We start from the raw sequence: 9,433 nt of genomic DNA on the forward strand, positions 1-9,433 counted from the left end.
GTGGAAGTTTTGTTACTAGGCGTAAGGTTGTGGCTAAGGTTTTGTTTACAAATGTTTGACTTTTTTTTGCTGCTATTGGCTGTTTGTAAAAAAATTCTTTTTGTACTTAAGTTGTAGAGGGATAGCTGTTTTAAGCTAAATACAGAACATATTTTTTTTTATGAACTATAACTGACAAGGTGAAATACTTGGTTCCGCTTCCTTCAAAGTTGCTTGTGAAATGGATTGGCCCTGTAAGGGAACACAGGACAACAAGGATTCTTGTTTGGCCAAGCTTTTGTTTCTTCAAGAAAAAGACTCCTATTGAATGTTATCTCGTGACTGTGTCAGTCTCCTGTTTTATTTATCCCAAGATGTTCAAGGAATACAAGGCAACTCTGCTCTTAGGTTCCTTTTTAGATGACTGTTTCAGCCACCCACCCAGGTCCCGGTGAGATGTCATTTGGCGCAGGTGCCTATAGGTGGCGCTGTTTCAAGTGCAATACATTCAACCCCTTTGCCGGCTCTGTCCCATGCTAGCCTTGATGGTCTGTGCTAAGCCAAGGGAGCCAGAGGGAGAAGTCCATTCTACCTCTTCATGGTGAAACTTCATGGGTATAAAAAGAACGGAACACAGAGACTCTGAAAGTGGAGCATGAAGGCCTGTGCCTGTAATCCCAGCATTCAGGAAGTAGAGGTGGGGAAAACAGAGGCAGAGATTAGGACGTTCTAGATTAACAGAAAATCCAAGGCCAGCCCAGGTCATATAAAACCTGTATCTTTTTTTTTAATAAAATAAAATCTTAAAGAGAATTGAATTTTAAAAACAAATAAATTTGGATAAAATATTCCTTTTCATTTGTTTGGTTTTTGTTTTGTGCGACAGTTCTTCTTCTTCTTTTTTTTTTTGTTTGTTTGTTTGTTTGTTTTTCGAGACAGGGTTTCTCTGTAGCTTTGGAGCCTGTCCAAGCTGGCCTTGCACTCACAAAGATCCTCCTGCCTTCTGAGTGCCGGGAGTAAAGGCGTAAAAGACAAGTTCTTCCTATGAAGCCCTGGCAGACCAACTTGCCTCCCATCTCCTTGAGTCTTGTCCCGTCTCCCTCCTGTCTTGTCCTGAGTACTGGGACTAGAGGTATATGTCACTAACAACCAAAGTACTCTTAAATTCTTGACAAACATGCGCTCTCAATCATAACCTTAGAATCGTGACTTCCATTACGATGCATAGGAGTGATGTTTCTCACACTTGTGGGAACCATTATAACCTCGTGGCGTAGGTATGTGAGAGCAGGGAAGAAACAGACATCGCAGAGGAACACAGGGTACAGACTCCGTCACAGAAAGCAGGCAGGAAGCAGAGAGCTAGCCTCGAACCAAAGCTAGGCCAGACCTCTGCGGCCCACCCCAGTGACACACTTCTGCCAACCACAATGGCCCCAAGGGCTCCAAACCTCTGAGGTGAGGACCAACTAACTGTTCAAACGCCACAGGAACCTGGGCTGAGGGTGAGGACGCTTTGCATGTAAATACTAAGGACCAAGTTCTGAGGATCGCGAAACTGGTGAAATTCTTTTCCTACCGCTCCTCTTAGTTACACTTTCCTGGAATGGGTAAGCCTGCTTTTTCCCTCCTTTCTCCTGCATACCTTGTCCTGCTTGAGGGGACTTAGGACCAAGTCCCTTCCTAGAATAGCCTCAGGCTGACTGGCTCTCAACAGTACTCATCACAGCATCAAATCGCCTAGCACTATGTGCCCCAGGCTGAACTTCTCAAACTGCAAAGGCAGGCAGCGAAGGGCTGCAGGTGTCCCCAGCCCCGCCTACCAGTGTCACCACCGTGCTGCTGAGTGAGGGGAAGGAGAATGAGTTTCAGCGAGATAATACCGAGCAGACTGAAGTATGCAGTGTCGTCCCTTGTCTGGACATTCTGCCGAGGGCTCTCCCATGCTTGTATTTAGGCAAGGTCTTAAGTAGAAATATGGGTGCATAGGGGACATAAGATTAAACCTCAGACACTGCTTCCCTCTTGTCTGTCCCTCACAGTCTCTCCTCAGAAGCAAGGATGAGAGAGCATGTGTGGTTCCTCACTCAACAGTATTCTAGGGTGAATGCTGGCACCCCCATTTTACAGGGAAGGAAACTGAGGCTCCTAGAAGAGAAATAGCTTGCCTGGATTCTCACAGGGAGTGGGTGTCATTTGTGGCACGGGATAAATAATTGCTTTTTTCATTATTACCCCCTCCCCTTGTTGAGCTGAGGGACCTACTGGGCCTCAGTTATTGCATGAAGGTTCTGGGTCAGAGCCACTATGTTCATAAGACTGGAATGTGTGTGTATTTATGTAGCTTTAAAATTTTATTTTATTTTTTTAAATATCTTTTCTTTTTTAAATTAATTATTATTTATTTATTAAAGATTTCTGTCTCTTCCCCGCCACCGCCTCCCATTTCCCTCCCCTCCCCCAATCAAGTCCCCCCTCCCTCGTCAGCCCAAAGAGCAATCAGGGTTCCCTGCCTGTCAGGAAATTCGGGATCAACCTACCCCTGGACCCAGCAATACCACTCTTGGGAATATACCCAAGAGATGCCCTATCATACAACAAAAGTATATGCTCAACTATGTTCATAGCAGCATTGTTTGTAATAGCCAGAACCTGGAAACAATCTAGATGCCCTTCAATGGAAGAATGGATGAAGAAAGTATGGAATATATACATATTAGAGTACTACTCAGCAGTAAAAAACAAGGACTTCTTGAATTTTGCATGCAAATGGACGGAAATAGAAAACGCTATCCTGAGTGAGGTAAGCTTTAAAATTTTAAATGACATTTATTTACATGTGTGTTCATGTGTATGTGAGCACAAGGGTGTGTTTGTGGCTAGCCTGCAGGAGTCAATTCTCTCCTCCTACCGAATGGATCCCGGGGATCAACCTCAGGTCCTCAGAATTGTCACCAAGAACCTTAAGGTGTTTGGTTTGGTTGTTGTTTTGTTTTTAGCTTGTCTGTGTTTGAGTGTAGGTATGCATGCGTTCATGCAGATGTGTGTGCCTGCATGGGACAGTGCGCGTGGAAGCCAGAGAGATTTATCCATTATAATGGATTATCCTTTGTAATCCCACAAGTGCTGGCTGCCTCATTGGAGACGGGGTTTCTCATTGGCTGGGAAGCGAGCCCCAGGGATCTTCTCTTCATTGCCTCCCCAGCGCTGGAATTACAATTGTTTACAACTAATCTGGTGTTTTCCTGTGGGGATGGACTTCAGGGCCCCTGTGCTGGCAAGGGGAGTGACTTACCGTCTGAGCCACTCCCCCGCCCCTCCTGCTGTGTTATCTTGGTTGGTGTCCAGGAAGAGCCGCAAGAGGAGACTTACTGTCTGAGCCTTTGCCCTGGGCTGCGTTATCACAGTTGGGATTGCCGATGACCAATTGCTACCAGGAAACACTGTTTTTTCATTTTCACATTGAGGCAGAATGAGATCATTTTAAGAATGAGATCATTTCACTCCTGTAGCCATTCCAGGCTCTTGGTTCCTCCCCAGCCTGCTTGCTGAGGGTCCTTCCCAGTGAGGCAGCAATTAGGATAGAGAAGTGATCCTAGCCCCCTGGCGCCCCCTACAGGGAGGTCGTGAATTGTGACATTGGTGTTTAATGGAGTTTACTCACTGGGTGGTTCTTCCTCAGTTTTACTTGCTGGCGGAAGAAAAACACTCTCCTATCAGACCATCACCCACACACAGCGAGGCATCCAGTTGTGTGCATGTGGACAATCCCAGTCATTTACAGTCATGGCCCTCACATTCAGGCAGAGAATGGTGCCACCTTGAGGCAACAGATGTTGGGTGATGAGGGAGAGTAGGCCTTCCCAGAGACATTCTGCTAAATTGACCTGGCCAGGACTTTACATCGAATCCCACACCTGCTTCTTCTGGCTGAATGACCTAGGTAGGAACCCAGCAGGGCACCTACCACAGTCAAGGTACAATAAGTGATTATTAGGTGTAAGCAGATACTTGGGTACCATGTATTTTAATAATCTCTGGCTAAGTTACCCTGAATCTCAGTTTACAATTTACAGGAGAAGGGTTGGAGCGATACCTACAGTTGTGGGTTGATTTGTGTCCCCCAAACATGAAGTAATCCAGACTCTAGGCACTGGTGACGGATTCAGAACTTGGGTCTTTGAGAATGTAATCCATCAAGTTAGAGCAGGGTCAGGATGAACTTTGACCCAATGGCTGATATCCTTAGAAGAGGAAAGAAACATGGACAAAACTGTAGCCACAAAAGACCAGGGCAGAGCCGGGGTTGGAATGATGTGCCTGCAAGCCAAGGGTTGTGAACAGTAACCAGAAGCTGAACGAGACATGGGATGAAGCCTCTACTTTGCAAATTACGGAATCCAGAGCTATGAGAGAAAAACATCCTGCTGTTTAAACTACCGAGTTTGTGGTTATGTGCCACAGCAACACTGGCCTTTGCTGTTTGAGGTGGTCATGAGGGTTCAAGGATGAGCAAATAGCTCCTGTGGAAAAATAGGCACTGTTTGAGGCACGTGAGAAGCCTTATCTGGTGGTGTACCCCGGACACGCAGCAGTCAAGACACAGCAATCAACTCTGGAAGATGGCCAAAGACACACACGAGCCACAGACAGGACCCAGGTCACAGAGCAGTGAGTGGACGCTACTTCGCTTACTCTGTCCTTAAGCATCGAGGACAGCCGCTTGCCCCCCAGCTGCCAGGGCCAGCCGTGAGTTTGGAAGCATGGTGAAACTGTGTTGCCTTACATGGAAGATCTATGGGTCCATATTCATTTTCAGAAGGAAGAGAAATTGAATCTAACATTCAAGCAAGTCTCTTGTGGTCTACACAGGGCTGAGGCCAGACTGGTGTGTGACCGTGAGGCCACCTCTTCCTGTTTGCTCTCTGCGACTGTGAGAGACTACCAGTGGCTAGGTACTTTATACACAAATTACCTTTAGTTGGCTTGTGGTTCTTGAGACCAGAAGTCCAAGGGCAGCATCTGACGAGACACTTCTGCAGCATCAAGTATGTTGGAAGGACAAGTGGACGCATGTCGGTGGGCAGGGAAGCGAGGTCAGATTTAAACTTTTATTAGGAATGCACCTGTGTGATAAGCAATCCACTCCTGTGACAATCGTGATACTGTCTACAGATGATATAATCTAAGGGTCTTGCTTGGGTTCCTTTTCTCTGCCAGTTGAAGAATGCAAAGGCAGGAGAAACCTGAGACGCCGCAGGTAGCAGCAGAGAAATCTCAAGCGCAGCCAGCAGAATCAACAATTATGGGAAGGCGTTTGTTGGGGTAAGAAAACACACACACAGAGACACACGGATAAATACCTCTCTAGGGAACTTCAAGCAGAGAACCCAGTCTTCTCTCAAGGCCCAGGGGCTCTGAAGCCTCTGAAGGGTCTTCCTCCCCTCCTTTAGGGTTAGTTGGTTTGAAAATAGATAGGATGGTTGGGTGGTCCACAGCTGTGATTGACACGTCCTGATCAGGCCTTGAACTTGTTGAGCCAGGCCATGGGGGGAGGCTGCTGATGGGAGACAAAAGCTGCCAAAAGTTGGACAAAAGGAGACAAAAGTTGGTATGTGGAGCTGGCTGTCTTGGAAATTTGCCACCTTTATCACCTAGCCATGGCCTCTCCCTGTCTGCCTACAGGAAGTCTGTGTAGCTGCTGGTTCTTCAGTAGCATACGGCCCTTCATGAAGTAGCGCCCTTGTGACAGAGATACCTCTGTGAGCTCCCTCCTCCCGGCACCGTGCACATGGCAGCTAAAGTTCCACATGCGCTCTGGAGAGGACACTGGGAGCCCAGGACTTCCCCAGGCTGCCTTAGAGTGAACTCTGCAGTGCAGTCTGTGAGACTGGCCAGAGCTCTAACCACACTTCCCCCCCTAGCCTCACAAGGAAGGTAGGGGATGGAACAGAAGAGAAGGTAGAATCCCAGCACTCTTTGGGAGATAGAGGCAGACAGGCAGATCCTCTGTGAGTTTGAGGCCAGCCTGGTCTACAGAGCAAGTTCCAGGACAGGTTTTGAAGCTACACAGAGAAACCCTGTCTTGAAAAACCAGAGAGAGAGAGAGAGACAGAGAGACAGAGAGACAGAGAGACAGAGACAGAGTGAGAGGGAGACAGAGAGAGACAGAGAGAGAGACAGAGAGAGACAGAGCACACAGAATACCATGCTTGGGCATCATTGTCAGCAATACTGAGCAGGTCAGTCTGCAGGTGCAGGACAGAGATTCAGATGAGGAGTTTGTTCTGTGTGGCCCTGGGAAATAAACCAATCCAGAAGTTAATTCTGTTTTCAGTCAAGTCTGAGGTGTTGACAGAGGTTTTTGTACCACCCCATCCGGCAGCCGTTCAGTCCCAAAGAAGCCTACATTAATTATAAACTGATTGGCCTATTAGCTCAGGCTTCTTATTAACTCTTACATTCTAAATTAGTCCATAATTCTTGTCTGTGTTAGCCTCGGCACATTTTATCCGTGAGGCAGTCTCATCTTGCTTCCTCTGCATCTGGGTGACGACTGCAAACTGCTCTTTCCTCTTCCCAGAATTCTCCTGTTCTTGTTGCCCCACCTCTACTTCCTGCCTGGCTACTGGCCAATCAGCATTTTATTAACCAGTATAACTGACAAACCTTTGCAGGGTATAAAGCCATTGTCCCACAGCACTGAGGCATCACTGGGACATCCAGAAAACGGAGGGAGAGAGAGAATTTTCTGTGAGGACAGATTGAGGCAGAGACTGTGGGGTGAACCTGAAGTTTATGGGGTGCTAGTGGGGCTGGAGGCAGGAGAGGCTGGGGCGGGCACAACACTGCAGTTCAGCCCTGGATGACAATAAAGCACAGCTCTGCTATAGGGCACTTGGGGTTTCCTGGTGAGCTGACAGAAGGAAAATAGGGGCAAGAGGTTTGCAAACACTCTAGCACATACGTGCCATCAGAATGCTGCCGGAGTGAGGGCTTCCACTTGTAGCTAGAGGACTAATCAGACACCATATTGGAGAGGTGTGGAGAGAGGAGACCCCACAAGAGGACCAACAGCCCAGCATTGAGGTGGGGACAGTAGTTTCCTTTGCCAAGAAGGGGAAAAGTGGAAAGGTTTAGTGGGAGGGGGGGAATGGGGCATGAAGAAGAGTCCATGCAGGTGGTGCACTGACTGAGAGGGGTCTGTGCTCTGCACAGCACAATGGTATGAACGGCTCTGAGGGACACAGCTTAGCCTTTGCTCCAGGAAGACAGAAAAGGGGTTGGGTATTGAGTGGATTGAGGACAGAATGGAGGCTCTCTGATTAAAAAAAAAAAAAAAAAAAGCCTACATATACCAGGGCCAAGAAAGGAAGAGGAGGGGACCCTTGGAGAGGCAGGAAGAGCCAGGGCCAGGTAAATGATCATCTACACTCTACACTCATCTTGGTGTAGATTTGAAGGCACTCCCCAAAGCTCAGCACAAAGACAAGTTTTCGATAGTTTTTTTTTAAAAACACAGTTTTTAAAAATAGTGTTTAAAAACACAGTTCAATAGTGTTTTTAAAGTGCTGTTAGGGGTTGGGGAGGGAGCTCAATTGTTTATATGCCCTTACAACATTACCAGTGGGGAGGGGGAGGCAGGCTGTCCTGCCTGCATAGCTATGTGTATGCACCATGTGCATGTTCAATGCTTCAGATCCTCTGGAACTGAAGTTAAAGGATGGTTGTGAGGCACCATGTGGGTGATGGGAACCCAGGCTCTTCAAGAGCAGCCAGTGTTCTTACGTGCTGAGCCGTCTACCCAGCTCCCATAAATATAAATCTTTTTTTTTTTTTATTTTTTCGAGACAGGGTTTCTCCGTTGCTTTTTGGTTCCTGTCCTGGAACTAGCTCTTGTAGACCAGGCTGGCCTCGAACTCACAGAGATCCGCCTGTCTCTGCCTCCCGAGTGCTGGGATTAAAGGTGTGCGCCACCACCGCCCGGCCATAAATCTTTTTTTTGAAGTACAATCATATGTCCACAGACTGTATGTCTAAAATTGAAGTATTCTCCTACTTGATGAGCATAACTTCATCGGCACCCGCGAGAGCAGCGTTGAGTCTCAGGCTCTCCTGCTTTGCTTGGGAACCATGGCCCAGGCACAGCTTGCCCTGCGCTGACACTAGCTCCCTTTTCCTTGCACACTGACTATTTCACAGCCCCCCTTGGGACTGTGGAGGCAGCACAGCTTACCTTCAGGAGACTAAACCAGGGCAAGGTCCTGAGCAGCTTTAGAAGGAGACTCGGAACCACGTTCCAGGGAATTCTGGGTTCCCCAGTACCCATAGCCCCATTCTAAAGAGGAATGGAGCTGTGGGTGAGTAAGGCCTCATAGCCTTTGTCTCTTTCCTGTGAGCAGGAGAAAGGCCATAGCAAAGGCCTCAGTTTCCTGGATCTCAGGAAAAGCCTGATCACTGACTAGCAAGGACAGACAGACAGGCCATAGCAGCAGGAAACCTGTAAGATGAGGTAGGATGAGAACACCTAGGGATGAGAGACTAAAGGCACATACAGAGGCCTGAAAAAGTGTAGGGACCGGTGCATCATGACTTAAGCTTTATGATGTATCCCTGCTGCAGCTAGGTGGCAGGGAGATGCCATGTAGCCATTCACAGGAGACAGATGTGCTAAAATCTTGCTGGTAAGCTATAGCCACGTGGCTACACAGATTAATGGAGATGGGCTAGTTTAGGATATAAGAGCTAGCTAGAAATATGCTTAAGCTATTGGCCAAGCAATATTTTAAATAATATAGTTTCTGTGTGATTACTTCAGGAGTCTGAGTGGCCAGGAAACGAACAAGCAGCCTCTCCCAACACACACACTTGAGGATGCTGGACCACTGTCTCCTCTGCACGCTGAGTTCCCAATTTCTGTTTGTGTCTGCTTGCCACAGCATCATTCAGAAAAGAACCATGTTAGTTGCTGGTGGAACAGAAAAAGGGAACCGTGAGTTCCCCTCTCAAACCAGTCGAGAAATTACTTCTTAACACAGGTCCTCAAATGTTTGTTTGACAATGAAACTGCGATTCTCTGCCTTCTCCCTTCTGGCAATGGCCTCAATAAGGCTGGTGATAAGCAGTTCATGGGCAGCGTCTGGCTGGTTGATGTTAAGCAGACACACAGGCTTAGACCTAAGGGCAGGGACTAACATCCTAAACGCCTGTGGATATGTCTAGTCTACAATGTTCTCTTCAGTCAGAACAGGAAGCTGAGACCCAGAGATGCTAAAAAAAAAATGATGCATTAAATCACCGACCCTACAATACTGTCTTCCGCCACGGAACTTCCCTGCCCTATTCCTAGACAAAACCTCGGAGAAGTTCCCAGTTGTTCATTAGGGAAAGCATCCCTTTTGCCACCCTGTCCCTGCTGTCGTTTTCTGGTCCCCAGTTCCATTCACCTGAAGTA

Source organism: Microtus oregoni, unplaced genomic scaffold, assembly GCF_018167655.1.
Source record: "Microtus oregoni isolate MIOR12 unplaced genomic scaffold, Mior012 000001F_ref0000356, whole genome shotgun sequence".
NCBI lineage: Eukaryota > Metazoa > Chordata > Mammalia > Rodentia > Cricetidae > Microtus > Microtus oregoni.